The 15305-nt window shown below is 42.2% G+C and overlaps 1 protein-coding gene across 2 annotated transcripts in view; it reads right to left on the bottom strand.

Annotated features, from left to right (window-relative positions):
* Positions 1 to 15270, bottom strand: part of ARFIP2 (ADP ribosylation factor interacting protein 2) — a 79442-nt gene extending 64172 nt beyond the window's left edge. The window contains exon 1 of one of the 2 annotated variants that reach the window (XM_044275074.1): positions 13788 to 15270. The gene's annotated coding sequence lies outside the window, so the exon portion shown is untranslated. The remainder of the gene's footprint in view (positions 1 to 13787) is intronic. The other variant, XM_044275076.1, reaches the window with a different exon arrangement.
* Between the last annotated feature and the right edge of the window lie 35 nt (positions 15271 to 15305).

The following is a 15305-nucleotide window of genomic DNA, read 5'->3' as shown; positions in this document are numbered from 1 at the left end:
TATACATCACATGACCCGGCCTGTATCCCCGGTGTTATATATATATATATATACAGCTCTGTATACATCACATGACCCGGCCTGTATCCCCGGTGTTATATATATATATATATATACAGCTCTGTATACATCACATGACCCGGCCTGTATCCCCGGTGTTATATATATATATATACAGCTCTGTATACATCACATGACCCGGCCTGTATCCCCGGTGTTATATATATATATATATATATACAGCTCTGTATACATCACATGACCCGGCCTGTATCCCGGTGTTATATATATATATACAGCTCTGTATACATCACATGACCCGGCCTGTATCCCCGGTGTTATATATATATATATATATATATACACAGCTCTGTATACATCACATGACCCGGCCTGTATCCCCGGTGTATATATATATATATATATATATATACAGCTCTGTACACATCACATGACCCGGCCTGTATCCCCGGTGTTATATATATATATATACAGCTCTGTATACATCACATGACCCGGCCTGTATCCCCGGTGTTATATATATATACAGCTCTGTATACATCACATGACCCGGCCTGTATCCCCGGTGTTATATATATACAGCTCTGTATACATCACATGACCCGGCCTGTATCCCCGGTGTTATATATATATATATACAGCTCTGTAACATCACATGACCCGGCCTGTATCCCCGGTGTTATATATATACAGCTCTGTATACATCACATGACCCGGCCTGTATCCCCGGTGTTATATATATATATATACAGCTCTGTAACACATCACATGACCCGGCCTGTATCCCTGGTGTTATAATATATATATACAGCTTCTGTACACATCACATGACCCGGCCTGTATCCCGGTGTTATATATATATATATACAAGCTCTGTATACATCACATGACCCGGCCTGTATCCCCGGTGTTATATATATATATATATACAGCTCTGTATACATCACATGACCCGGCCTGTATCCCCGGTGTTATATATATACAGCTCTGTATACATCACATGACCCGGCCTGTATCCCGGTGTTATATATATATATATATATACAGCTCTGTATACATCACATGACCCGGCCTGTATCCCCGGTGTTATATATATATACAGCTCTGTATACATCACATGACCCGGCCCTGTATCCCCGGTGTTATATATATATATTATATACAGCTCTGTACACATCACATGACCCGCCTGTATCCCCGTGTTATATAGATATTATACAGCTCTGTATACATCACATGACCCGGCCTGTATCCCCGGTGTATATATATACAGCTCTGTATACATCACATGACCCGGCCTGTATCCCCGGTGTTATATATATATATATACAGCTCTGTATACATCACATGACCCGGCCTGTATCCCCGGTGTTATATATATATACAGCTCTGTATACATCACATGACCCGGCCTGTATCCCCGGTGTTATATATATATATACAGCTCTGTATACATCACATGACCCGGCCTGTATCCACGGTGTTATATATATACAGCTCTGTATACATCACATGACCCGGCCTGTATCCCCGGTGTTATATATATAATATACAGCTCTGTATACATCACATGACCCGGCCTGTATCCCCGGTGTTATATATATACAGCTCTGTATACATCACATGACCCGGCCTGTATCCCCGGTGTTATATATATATATATATACAGCTCTGTAACATCACATGACCCGGCCTGTATCCCCGGTGTTATAATATATATATATACAGCTCTGTATACATCACATGACCCGCCTGTATCCCCGGTGTTATATATATATATATACAGCTCTGTATACATCACAGTACCCGGCCTGTATCCCCGGTGTTATATATATATATATATACAGCTCTGTATACATCACATGACCCGGCCTGTATCCCCGGTGTTATATATATAATACGCTCTGTATACATCACATGACCCGCCTGTATCCCCGGTGTATTATATATATATACAGCTCTGTATACATCACATGACCCGGCCTGTATCCCCGATGTTATATATATATATATACAGCTCTGTATACATCACATGACCCGGCCTGTATACCCGGTGTTATATATATAATATATACAGCTCTGTATACATCACATGACCCGGCCTGTATCCCCGGTGTTATATATAGTATAGATATAGACAGCTCTGTATACATCACATGACCCGCCTGTATCCCCAGTGTTATATATATATATATACAGCTCTGTATACATCACATGACCCGGCCTGTATCCCCAGTGTTATATATATATATACAGCTCTGTATACATCACATGACCCGGCCTGTATCCCCGTTGTTATATATATATACAGCTCTGTATACATCACATGACCCGGCCTGTATCCCCGGTGTTATATATATATACAGCTCTGTATACATCACATGACCCGGCCTGTATCCCCCGGTGTTATATATATATATATATATATACAGCTCTGTATACATCACATGACCCGGCCTGTATCCCCAGTGTTTATATATATACAGCTCTGTACACATCAAATGACCCGGCTTGTATCCCCGGTGGTTATATATATATATATACAGCTCTGTATACATCACATGACCCGCCTGTATCCCCGGTGTTATATATATATATACAGCTCTGTATACATCACATGACCCGGCCTGTATCCCCGATGTTATATATATATAACAGCTCTGTATACATCACATGACCCGGCCTGTATCCCCGGTGTTATATATATATATATACAGCTCTGTACACATCACATGACCCGGCCTGTATCCCCGGTGTTATATATATATATATATACAGCTCTGTACACATCACATGACCCGGCCTGTATCCCCGGTGTTATATATATACAGCTCTGTATACATCACATGACCCGGCCTGTATCCCCGGTGTTATATATATATATACACAGCTCTGTATACATCACATGACCCGGCCTGTATCCCCGGTGTTATATATATATATACAGCTCTGTATACATCACATGACCCGGCCTGTATCCCCGGTGTTATATATATACAGCTCTGTACACATCACATGACCCGGCCTGTATCCCCGGTGTTATATATATATATATACAGCTCTGTATACATCACATGACCCGGCCTGTATCCCCGGTGTTATATATATATATATATATATATATATATATATATACAGCTCTGTATACATCACATGACCCGGCCTGTATCCCCGGTGTTATATATATATATATATATATACAGCTCTGTATACATCACATGACCCGGCCTGTATCCCCGGTGTTATATATATATATACAGCTCTGTATACATCACATGACCCGGCCTGTATCCCCGGTGTTATATATATATATATATATATACAGCTCTGTACACATCACATGACCCGGCCTGTATCCCTGGTGTTATATATATATATATACAGCTCTGTATACATCACATGACCCGGCCTGTATCCCCGGTGTTATACATATATATACAGCTCTGTATACATCACATGACCCGGCCTGTATCCCCGGTGTTATACATATATATACAGCTCTGTATACATCACATGACCCGGCCTGTATCCCCGGTGTTATATATATATATACAGCTCTGTATACATCACATGACCCGGCCTGTATCCCCGGTGTTATATATATATATATAATATACACGCTCTGTATACATCACATGACCCGGCCTGTATCCCCGGTGTTATACATATATATACAGCTCTGTATACATCACATGACCCGGCCTGTATCCCCGGTGTTATATATATATATACAGCTCTGTAAACATCACATGACCCGGCCTGTATCCCCGGTGTTATATATATATATATAATATATACAGCTCTGTATACATCACATGACCCGGCCTGTATCCCCGGTGTTATATATATATATACAGCTCTGTACACATCACATGACCCGGCCTGTATCCCCGGTGTTATATATATATACAGCTCTGTATACATCACATGACCCGGCCTGTATCCCCGGTGTTATATATATATATACAGCTCTGTACACATCACATGACCCGGCCTGTATCCCCAGTGTTATATATATACAGCTCTGTATACATCACATGACCCGGCCTGTATCCCCGGTGTTATATATATATATATATATACAGCTCTGTACACATCACATGACCCGGCCTGTATCCCCGGTGTTATATATATACAGCTCTGTATACATCACATGACCCGGCCTGTATCCCCGGTGTTATATATATATATGTATACAGCTCTGTACACATCACATGACCCGGCCTGTATCCCCGGTGTTATACATATATATACAGCTCTGTATACATCACATGACCCGGCCTGTATCCCTGGTGTTATATATATATATATATACAGCTCTGTATACATCACATGACCCGGCCTGTATCCCCGGTGTTATATATATATATATATATATATACAGCTCTGTACACATCACATGACCCGGCCTGTATCCCCGGTGTTATATATATACAGCTCTGTATACATCACATGACCCGGCCTGTATCCCTGGTGTTATATATATATATACAGCTCTGTATACATCACATAACCCGGCCTGTATCCCCGGTGTTATATATATATATACAGCTCTGTATACATCACATGACCCGGCCTGTATCCCCGGTGTATATATATACAGCTCTGTATACATCACATGACCCGGCCTGTATCCCGGTGTTATATATATATATACAGCTCTGTATACATCACATGACCCGGCCTGTATCCCTGGTGTTATATATATATATACAGCTCTGTATACATCACATGACCCGCCTGGTATCCCGGTGTTATATATATATACAGCTCTGTATACATCACATGACCCGGCCTGTATCCCCGGTGTTATATATATATACAGCTCTGTATACATCACATGACCCGGCCTGTATCCCCGGTGTTATACATATATATACAGCTCTGTATACATCACATGACCCGGCCTGTATCCCTGGTGTTATATATATATATACAGCTCTGTATACATCACATGACCCGGCCTGTATCCCCGGTGTTATATATATACAGCTCTGTATACATCACATGACCCGGCCTGTATCCCCGGTGTTATATATATATATATATATGTATACAGCTCTGTACACATCACATGACCCGGCCTGTATCCCCGGTGTATATATACAGCTCTGTATACATCACATGACCCAGCCTGTATCCCCGGTGTTATATATATATACAGCTCTGTATACATCACATGACCCGGCCTGTATCCCTGGTGTTATATATATATATATATACAGCTCTGTATACATCACATGACCCGGCCTGTATCCCCGGTGTTATATATATATATACAGCTCTGTATACATCACATGACCCGGCCTGTATCCCCGGTGTTATATATATACAGCTCTGTATACATCACATGACCCGGCCTGTATCCCTGGTGTTTATATATATATACAGCTCTGTACACATCACATGACCCGGCCTGTATCCCCGGTGTTATATATATATACAGCTCTGTATACATCACATGACCCGGCCTGTATCCCCGGTGTTATATATATATATATATATATATATATACAGCTCTGTACACATCACATGACCCGGCCTGTATCCCCGGTGTTATATATATATATATATAAAGCTCTGTATACATCACATGACCCGGCCTGTATCCCCGGTGTTATATATATACAGCTCTGTATACATCACATGACCCGGCCTGTATCCCCGGTGTTATATATATATATATATATATATACAGCTCTGTACACATCACATGACCCGGCCTGTAACCCCGGTGTTATATATATATATATATATACAGCTCTGTATACATCACATGACCCGGCCTGTATCCCCGGTGTTATATATATATATATATATACAGCTCTGTATACATCACATGACCCGGCCTGTATCCCTGGTGTTATATATATATATATATACAGCTCTGTATACATCACATGACCCGGCCTGTATCCCCGGTGTTATATATACAGCTCTGTATACATCACATGACCCGGCCTGTATCCCCGGTGTTATATATATATATATATACAGCTCTGTATACATCACATGACCCGGCCTGTATCCCCGGTGTTATATATATATACAGCTCTGTATACATCACATGACCCGGCCTGTATCCCTGGTGTTATATATATATATATACAGCTCTGTATACATCACATGACCCGGCCTGTATCCCCGGTGTTATATATATATATACAGCTCTGTATACATCACATGACCCGGCCTGTATCCCCGGTGTTATATATATACAGCTCTGTATACATCACATGACCCGGCCTGTATCCCTGGTGTTATATATATATACAGCTCTGTACACATCACATGACCCGGCCTGTATCCCCGGTGTTATATATATATACAGCTCTGTATACATCACATGACCCGGCCTGTATCCCTGGTGTTATATATATATATATACAGCTCTGTATACATCACATGACCCGGCCTGTATCCCTGGTGTTATATATATATATACAGCTCTGTATACATCACATGACCCGGCCTGTATCCCCGGTGTTATATATATATACAGCTCTGTATACATCACATGACCCGGCCTGTATCCCCGGTGTTATATATATATACAGCTCTGTATACATCACATGACCCGGCCTGTATCCCCGGTGTTATACATATATATACAGCTCTGTATACATCACATGACCCGGCCTGTATCCCTGGTGTTATATATATATATACAGCTCTGTATACATCACATGACCCGGCCTGTATCCCCGGTGTTATATATATACAGCTCTGTATACATCACATGACCCGGCCTGTATCCCCGGTGTTATATATATATATATATATATGTATACAGCTCTGTACACATCACATGACCCGGCCTGTATCCCCGGTGTTATATATATATATACAGCTCTGTATACATCACATGACCCGGCCTGTATCCCTGGTGTTATATATATATATATATACAGCTCTGTATACATCACATGACCCGGCCTGTATCCCCGGTGTTATATATATATACAGCTCTGTATACATCACATGACCCGGCCTGTATCCCCGGTGTTATATATATACAGCTCTGTATACATCACATGACCCGGCCTGTATCCCTGGTGTTATATATATATATACAGCTCTGTACACATCACATGACCCGGCCTGTATCCCCGGTGTTATATATATATACAGCTCTGTATACATCACATGACCCGGCCTGTATCCCCGGTGTTATATATATATATATATATATATATATACAGCTCTGTACACATCCCATGACCCGGCCTGTATCCCCGGTGTTATATATATATATATATACAGCTCTGTATACATCACATGACCCGGCCTGTATCCCCGGTGTTATATATATACAGCTCTGTATACATCACATGACCCGGCCTGTATCCCCGGTGTTATATATATATATATATATATACAGCTCTGTACACATCACATGACCCGGCCTGTAACCCCGGTGTTATATATATATATATATATACAGCTCTGTATACATCACATGACCCGGCCTGTATCCCCGGTGTTATATATATATATATATATATACAGCTCTGTATACATCACATGACCCGGCCTGTATCCCTGGTGTTATATATATATATATATATACAGCTCTGTATACATCACATGACCCGGCCTGTATCCCTGGTGTTATATATATATATACAGCTCTGTACACATCACATGACCCGGCCTGTATCCCCGGTGTTATATATATATACAGCTCTGTATACATCACATGACCCGACCTGTATCCCCGATGTTATATATACAGTCATGTGAAAAAATGAGGACACCCTTTGAAAGCATGTGGTTTTTTGTAACATTTTTAATAAAAGGTTATTTCATCTCCGTTTCAACAATACAGAGAGATTAAAGTAATCCGACTAAACAAAGAAAACTGAAGAAAAGTCTTTTCAAGATCTTCTGTAAATGTCATTCTACAAAAATGCCTATTCTAACTGAGGAAAAAGATAGGACACCCTCACATGTATTCCCTCTTAAATTGGCTCAGATCTCACACAGGTATATCACACCAGGTGCACATAATTAGTAGATCGTTACTCTGCATGTTGAATGAGGCTTGCCCTATTTAAACCTCAGACATTTAGTTTGGTGTGCTCCTGACTGTTGAAGTGAGAGTGAGCACCATGGTGAGAGCAAAAGAGCTGTCAGAGGACTTCAGAAAAAAGATTGTAGCAGCCTATGAGTCTGGGAAGGGATTTAAAAAGATCTCAAAAGATTTTGAAATCAGCCATTCCACTGTCCGGAAGATAGTCTACAAGTGGAGGGCTTTCAAAACAACTGCCAACATGCCCAGGACTGGTCGCCCCAGCAAGTTCACCCCAAGAGCAGACCGCAAGATGCTAAAAGAGGTCTCCAAAAACCCTAAAGTGTCATCTCGAGAACTACAGCAGGCTCTGGCTACTGTTGATGTAGAAGTACATGCCTCTACAATCAGAAAGAGACTGTACAAGTTCAACTTGCATGGGAGGTGTGCAAGGAGGAAACCTTTGCTTTCCAAGAGAAACATCGAGGCCAGACTGACATTTGCCAGAGATAAAGTTGACAAAGACCAGGACTTCTGGAATAATGTTCTTTGGACAGATGAGTCCAAAATTGAATTATTTGGACACAACAGCAGAGGACATGTTTGGCGTAAACCAAACACAGCATTCCAAGAAAAGAACCTCATACCAACTGTGAAGCATGGAGGTGGAAGTGTCATGGTTTGGGGCTGCTTTGCTGCAGCAGGACCTGGTCAGCTCACCATCATAGAATCCACGATGAATTCTACTGTGTATCAGAAGGTGCTTGAAGAACATGTGAGACCATCAGTTAGAAAATTAAAGCTGAAGCGGAACTGGACCATGCAACATGACAATGACCCAAAACATACTAGTAAATCAACCAAAGATTGGCTGAAAAAGAAGAAATGGAGAGTCCTGGAATGGCCAAGTCAAAGTCCAGATTTGAATCCCATTGAGATGCTGTGGGGTGACTTGAAAAGGGCTGTACGTGCAAGAAACCCCTCAAACATCTCACAGCTGAAAAAGTTCTGCATTGAGGAGTGGGGTAAAATTTCCTCAGACCGATGGCGAAGACTGGTAGATGGCTACAAGAACCGTCTCACTGCAGTTATTTCAGCCAAAGGAGGTAACACTCGCTATTAGGGGCAAGGGTGTCCTATCTTTTTCCTCAGTTAGAATAGGCATTTTTGTAGAATGACATTTACAGAAGATCTTGAAAAGACTTTTCTTCAGTTTTCTTTGTTTAGTCGGATTACTTTAATCTCTCTGTATTGTTGAAACGGAGATGAAATAACCTTTTATTAAAAATGTTACAAAAAAACACATGCTTTCAAAGGGTGTCCTCATTTTTTCACATGACTGTATAGATACAGCTCTGTATACATCACATGACCCGGCCTGTATCCCCGGTGTTATATATATATATACAGCTCTGTATACATCACATGACCCGGCCTGTATCCCCGGTGTTATATATACAGCTCTGTATACATCACATGACCCGGCCTGTATCCCCGGTGTTATATATATATATATATACAGCTCTGTATACATCACATGACCCGGCCTGTATCCCCGGTGTATATATATATATACAGCTCTGTATACATCACATGACCCGGCCTGTATCCCCGGTGTTATATATATATACAGCTCTGTATACATCACATGACCCGGCCTGTATCCCCGGTGTTATATATATATATACAGCTCTGTATACATCACATGACCCGGCCTGTATCCCCGGTGTTATATATATATATATACAGCTCTGTATACATCACATGACCCGGCCTGTATCCCCGGTGTTATATATATATACAGCTCTGTATACATCACATGACCCGGCCTGTATCCCCAGTGTTATATATATATATATACAGCTCTGTATACCATCACATGACCCGGCCTGTATCCCCGGTGTTATATATATATATACAGCTCTGTATACATCCAATGACCCGGCCTGTATCCCCGGTGTTATATATATATATATATACAGCTCTGTATACATCACATGACCCGGCCTGTATCCCCGGTGTTATATATATACAGCTCTGTATACATCACATGACCCGGCCTGTATCCCCGGTGTTATATATATATATACAGCTCTGTATACATCACATGACCCGGCCTGTATCCCCGGTGTTTATATATACAGCTCTGTATACATCACATGACCCGGCCTGTATCCCCGGGTTATATATACAGCTCTGTATACATCACATGACCCCGGCCTGTATCCCCCGGTGTTATATATATATATATATACAGCTCTGTATACATCACATGACCGGCCTGTATCCCCGGTGTTATATATATATATACAGCTCTGTATACATCACATGACCCGGCCTGTATCCCCGGTGTTATATATATATACAGCTCTGTATACATCACATGACCCGGCCTGTATCCCCGGTGTTATATATATATATACAGCTCTGTATACATCACATGACCCGGCCTGTATCCCCGGTGTTATATATATATATATATATATACAGCTCTGTATACATCACATGACCCGGCCTGTATCCCCGGTGTTATATATATATATATATACAGCTCTGTATACATCACATGACCCGGCCTGTATCCCCGGTGTTATATATATATATATACAGCTCTGTATACATCACATGACCCGGCCTGTATCCCCAGTGTTATATATATATATATATATATATACAGCTCTGTATACATCACATGACCCGGCCTGTATCCCCGGTGTTATATATATATACAGCTCTGTATACATCACATGACCCGGCCTGTATCCCCGGTGTTATATATATATATACAGCTCTGTATACATCACATGACCCGCCTGTATCCCCGGTGTTATATATATATATATATATATACAGCTCTGTATACATCACATGACCCGGCCTGTATCCCCGGTGTTATATATATATATATACAGCTCTGTATACATCACATGACCCGGCCTGTATCCCCGGTGTTATATATATATATATACAGCTCTGTATACATCACATGACCCGGCCTGTATCCCCGGTGTTATATATATATATATATATATACAGCTCTGTATACATCACATGACCCGGCCTGTATCCCCGGTGTTATATATATATATATATATATATATATATATATACAGCTCTGTATACATCACATGACCCGGCCTGTATCCCCGGTGTTATATATATATATACAGCTCTGTATACATCACATGACCCGGCCTGTATCCCCAGTGTTATATATATATATATATACAGCTCTGTATACATCACATGACCCGGCCTGTATCCCCGGTGTTATATATATATATATACAGCTCTGTATACATCACATGACCCGGCCTGTATCCCCAGTGTTATATATATATATACAGCTCTGTACACATCACATGACCCGGCCTGTATCCCCGGTGTTATATATACAGCTCTGTATACATCACATGACCCAGCCTGTATCCCCGGTGTTATATATATATATACAGCTCTGTATACATCACATGACCCGGCCTGTATCCCCGGTGTTATATATATATACAGCTCTGTATACATCACATGACCCGGCCTGTATCCCCGGTGTTATATATATATATACAGCTCTGTATACATCACATGACCCGGCCTGTATCCCCAGTGTTATATATATATATATATATATACAGCTCTGTATACATCACATGACCCGGCCTGTATCCCCGGTGTTATATATATATATATATACAGCTCTGTACACATCACATGACCCGGCCTGTATCCCCGGTGTTATATATATATATGTATACAGCTCTGTACACATCACATGACCCGGCCTGTAACCCCGGTGTTATATATATATATACAGCTCTGTATACATCACATGACCCGGCCTGTATCCCCAGTGTTATATATATATATATACAGCTCTGTATACATCACATGACCCGGCCTGTATCCCCGGTGTTATATATATATATGTATACAGCTCTGTACACATCACATGACCCGGCCTGTATCCCCGGTGTTATATATATATATATACAGCTCTGTATACATCACATGACCCGGCCTGTATCCCCAGTGTTTATATATATATACAGCTCTGTATACATCACATGACCCGGCCTGTATCCCCGGTGTTATATATATATATATATATACAGCTCTGTATACATCACATGACCCGGCCTGTATCCCCAGTGTTTATATATATACAGCTCTGTATACATCACATGACCCGGCCTGTATCCCCGATGTTATATATATATATACAGCTCTGTATACATCACATGACCCGGCCTGTATCCCCGGTGTTATATATATATATACAGCTCTGTATACATCACATGACCCGGCCTGTATCCCCGGTGTTATATATATATATACAGCTCTGTATAGATCACATGACCCGGCCTGTATCCCCGGTGTTATATATATATATACAGCTCTGTACACATCACATGACCCGGCCTGTATCCCCGGTGTTATATATATATATACAGCTCTGTATAGATCACATGACCCGGCCTGTATCCCCGGTGTTATATATATATATACAGCTCTGTACACATCACATGACCCGGCCTGTATCCCCGATGTTATATATATATATACAGCTCTGTATACATCACATGACCCGGCCTGTATCCCCGGTGTTATATATATATACAGCTCTGTATAGATCACATGACCCGGCCTGTATCCCCGGTGTTATATATATATACAGCTCTGTATACATCACATGACCCGGCCTGTATCCCCGGTGTTATATATATATATATATATACAGCTCTGTATACATCACATGACCCGGCCTGTATCCCCGGTGTTATATATATATACAGCTCTGTACACATCACATGACCCGGCCTGTATCCCCGGTGTTATATATATATATATATATATACAGCTCTGTATACATCACATGACCCGGCCTGTATCCCCGATGTTATATATATATATACAGCTCTGTATACATCACATGACCCGGCCTGTATCCCCGGTGTTATATATATACAGCTCTGTATACATCACATGACCCGGCCTGTATCCCCGGTGTTTATATATATATATATACAGCTCTGTATACATCACATGACCCGGCCTGTATCCCCGGTGTTATATATATATATATACAGCTCTGTACACATCACATGACCCGGCCTGTATCCCCGGTGTTATATATATATACAGCTCTGTATACATCACATGACCCGGCCTGTATCCCCGATGTTATATATATATATATATACACAGCTCTGTACACATCACATGACCCGGCCTGTATCCCCGGTGTTATATATATACAGCTCTGTATACATCACATGACCCGGCCTGTATCCCCGGTGTTTATATATATATATATATATATATATATATATATATACAGCTCTGTATACATCACATGACCCGGCCTGTATCCCCGGTGTTATATATATACAGCTCTGTATACATCACATGACCCGGCCTGTATCCCCGGTGTTATATATATATACAGCTCTGTATACATCACATGACCCGGCCTGTATCCCCGATGTTATATATATATATACAGCTCTGTACACATCACATGACCCGGCCTGTATCCCCGGTGTTATATATATATATACACAGCTCTGTATACATCACATGACCCGGCCTGTATCCCCGGTGTTATATATATATATACACAGCTCTGTATACATCACATGACCCGGCCTGTATCCCCGGTGTTATATATATACAGCTCTGTATACATCACATGACCCGGCCTGTATCCCCGGTGTTATATATATACAGCTCTGTATGACCTGACCATGTGAGCTCTCACCTAAGGACCAGACTGCTGACTGTCTCATTAGACGGTCTCTTCTCTTCCAAGCTGCCTATGAGGATTGGAGGAAATCTTCTGGAGGAGGACGTCCCAGGCTGAGTCTCTTTGATGATGGATGTTCCTCAGATGCTGGATGTCTTCCTAATGTGTGGTTTCTCCAGACTGTCTCTACAATGCTGGATGTCTCCAGGCTGTCTCCATGATGCTGGATGTCTCTACGATGCCAGATGTCTCCAGGCTGTCTCTACGATGCCGGATGTCTCCAGGCTGTCTCTACGATGCCGGATGTCTCCAGGCTGTCTCTACGATGCCGGATGTCTCCAGGCTGTCTCTACGATGCCGGATGTCTCCAGGCTGTCTCTACGATGCCAGATGTCTCCAGGCTGTCTCTACGATGCTAGATGTCTCTAGGCTGTCTCTATGATGCTGGATGTCTCCAGGCTGTCTCTATGATGCTAGATGTTTCTAGGCTGTCTCTACGATGCTGGATGTCTCCAGGCTGTCTCTACGATGCAAGAGGTCTACAGGCTGTCTCTACGATGCAAGAGGTCTACAGGCTCCCCTACGATGCAAGAGGTCTACAGGCTGTCTCTACGATGCTAGAGGTCTACAGGCTGTCTCTACGATGCTAGAGGTCTACAGGCTGTCTCTACGATGCTAGAGGTCTACAGGCTGTCTCTACGATGCTAGAGGTCTCCAGGCTGTCTCTACGATGCTAGAGGTCTACAGGCTGTCTCTACGATGCTAGAGGTCTACAGGCTGTCTCTACGATGCTAGAGGTCTCCAGGCTGTCTCTACGATGCTAGAGGTCTCCAGGCTGTCTCTACGATGCTAGAGGTCTCCAGGCTGTCTCTACGATGCTAGAGGTCTACAGGCTGTCTCTACGATGCTAGAGGTCTACAGGCTGTCTCTACGATGCTAGAGGTCTACAGGCTGTCTCTACAATGCTGAATGTCTCCAGGCTGTCTCTACGATGCGGAATGTCTCTAGGCTCGGTCTCTATGATGCTGGATGTCTCTAGGCTTAGTCTCTATGATGCTGGATGTCTCCAGGCTGTCTCTACGATGCTGGATGTCTCTAGGCTCGGTCTATATGATTTAGGATGTCTCTATGATGCTGGATGTCTCCAGGCTGTCTCTATGATGCTGGATGTCTCTAGGCTTATTCTCTATGATGCTGGATGTCTCTAGGCTGTCTCTATGATGCTGGATGTCTCTAGGCTGTCTCTATGATGCTAGATGCCTCTCTGAAGCTGTATGTCTCTATGATAATGGATGTCTCTATGATACTAGATGGCTCAAGGCTGTCTCTTTGACGTTGGATGCCTCTATACTGTCCGCAGTCTCTCTCATCTAGACGTCCCTTATCTTGCAGTGACAGCCGTGGTGCTGTCTCTCTGAGGGCCGCTCTATCATCACCCATAAAGCGGTCTCTCTAATCTGCCTCTGGTGGGCGGAGCCTCCCTGACAGCTGTCTAAGTCTTCCGGAAGTGGGGCTAATCCGGAAGTGACGCGT

This window comes from Bufo gargarizans, unplaced genomic scaffold (genome assembly GCF_014858855.1).
Source record: "Bufo gargarizans isolate SCDJY-AF-19 unplaced genomic scaffold, ASM1485885v1 original_scaffold_847_pilon, whole genome shotgun sequence".
NCBI classification, from domain to species: domain Eukaryota; kingdom Metazoa; phylum Chordata; class Amphibia; order Anura; family Bufonidae; genus Bufo; species Bufo gargarizans.
Note: the sequence above shows the minus strand (reverse complement) of the source record. Positions and strands in the feature narration are given on the sequence as shown.